Source organism: Apium graveolens, chromosome 3 (genome assembly GCF_009905375.1).
Source record: "Apium graveolens cultivar Ventura chromosome 3, ASM990537v1, whole genome shotgun sequence".
Classification (NCBI taxonomy): Eukaryota; Viridiplantae; Streptophyta; class Magnoliopsida; order Apiales; family Apiaceae; genus Apium; species Apium graveolens.
In genome coordinates, this window is record NC_133649.1 from 27,468,738 (window position 1) to 27,471,349 (window position 2,612).

Here is a 2,612-nt window from a genome sequence, read left to right on the forward strand (position 1 = left end):
AATCTCCTCTACAAATGAAGAGGTAACATCTAATTATGTCTCAATTAAATCATTATTGGATGAATCTAATTAATCACTTATGGACATGAATAAGCATGATTTAATTGGACTTGTGGTAGAATATAAAAGTAAATACAAAGATGTTGATCAAAGGCTTCACTTAGTATGGTCCGAGAAAATGAAAATAGAAGAAATACATCATACTCAAAATAAAGAGTATACTCGGATGATGGACTCAAGAGTCTAAGATGAAAAAGAGATTACATCTCTAAAAGATCAAAACCATCTCATCAGGGTTGAAGTAAATAAACTTCAAGAAAATATAATCGACCTTGAAACAGGGAATATATCATTATTTCTCAAAGACGAAGAGATGGAACGTGAAAAGATACAATTGAATGATAATATTTGTAAACTTCACGTTGATCTATTCAATTTAAAGATTCTAAATGAATCAAATGTTCAATATATAGAAACATCTTATAAAAACAATCTTGATAAAGAAAATGAGTTATTAGAAACCAATGAGCTTAAATGTGAAGCTCTAAGGCTAAAAGAAGAAAATTATAAACTCATAGCTCAAATTAAGGATCAAGAAAGAATCCTTAACAACAAGATTGATGCATTAAAGAAAGAAAATGAAAATCTTGAAGAAGTCATTCAAAGATTTACAAAAGGCAATAAGATGTTGGATCAAATGGTGCATACAAAAACCTCATATAATCATGAAGGTTTGGGATATAATAAGAATTTTCCTCCTAAAGGAAACACTCGGAGATTTGTATCACCAATAAAGACTTCACCCGAATCACCATCTTATAAATGTTCGTATTACAATAAAATGGAACATACCATTCAATATTGCAAATTCAAGAATGGTGAAATTAAGGGCAAGCATGTATGGAGTCGCAAGGAATCATACAAGAAAGATGATAAACGTGTGCCTTATAAAAATATGGAATATAAGAATCCAAGGCAACAATGGTCTCATCAACCATCTATGTTTCAAAATAGAAACACACAATATCATGTAAATGGTAATGCATTTAGAAGACAACAAACTCTTAGTAGAAATGCTAATGCTACTTACCATGCTAATAATATATATAATGTTTATCATGCTCCATCAAGATTTCATGATAGCTCTAGCTATTATCAACCTCAAACTAGGCCTTATGCATCTAGAAATGTTTATATGCCTAATGATGATTATACCATGCCTAAATTCCTTCATAAATCAAATGTTATATATGATGTACTAACCCCAGGACCCTCAAGACAAAGGGGTACCTATAAATTTAACTAATCATTTATGTAGGTTTGTCTTGCCTCGTAAGGAACCAAGATTTGCTTTATCCGGTATCAAACGGGAGCTACGAGCAAATAGAAAACCCTTCAGAAGTATTAATATCGTCACATGAATCATAAATGCATGAATATGATGTACCAAAAAATCTGCAGTTCCTAATGGAATAGGTAACAAAGCCACTTTACCACCCACTGTTACTAAATCACCGCCTCCCCAAGTTAAACTAGTGCTTTTTATTGCACCCGGAGCCGTTGCACTGGGTGCTAAAGCATGGGTATTTTGTATCCATTGAGCAAAGATAGGTTGTAATTATAATATCCGGGATATATCATGTAATTATTTTTGCTAATAGATAATTATTATATGTATTCAGTATCTATTCTATGAATTATTTGTTAAGTGTTAAAAATGTTTGAATGTTTAAAAATGTTATTAATTGAGTATTTTAATTTTTTTTATGTCCAAAATAAAATATAGATAATTGTCATATCTTCCTAATTATTTTTATGATAATTTATGAATTTATAGGAATCATATGGATTTTTTTTAAACTCTCGTTCTGGGTATTTAAAACCTATTTTATGAAAACGGGAACCAACCACCGTTAACCGTTTTTACGTTTTTAGAACCCGAAACTCTTCCGAGAACTCCTTCCTAACCTAATTGCAATATTCCGAGCATTTTCCGTGTTTCGACTTTTTCGATCCGGCGTACGGTTTGTCCTACGCGGGTCCCGGCGCAACATTTTCGATACAATATTCGTTTCGATAAATCAATAAAACCCGTATTTTCGATAAACGGGAGCTTTTTATTAAACTATCCCAATTATCACCTCGTAGTACGTGTAACCAGGCGCTGAGACCAACACCGCAGTACAAATTGTACTGATTTGGATAATATACCGAAAACCGATACCGTTTGGATCAGTTTTTATAAATAAACGTACCGTTTTATATCCGGAATGATCCAACGGGATACTAATTCTCCGTAATTATAAATAGCCTTTTACCGTATTTTATTTCGTATCAAAATCATTTGCAGACAGATAATTATATAATTTTTACAGAGAAAAATCATATATTCATAAACCTTTCTGAGAATCAAACCACAAATTCAAGGTGTTAGTGAAATCTGTTTGGAAAGTTGGAGTAACCAATTTGAAGGTCTCAAGGAGTACTATCAGATTCCAGGACCTGTTTTACTGCAGAATCAAAGGTTGATTTTTTTATAAATTTAATTATTTTCGAATTATTTTCATGAAAAATATGAATTTTTGTTCGGATGATTGTTTGTATGATTTGAT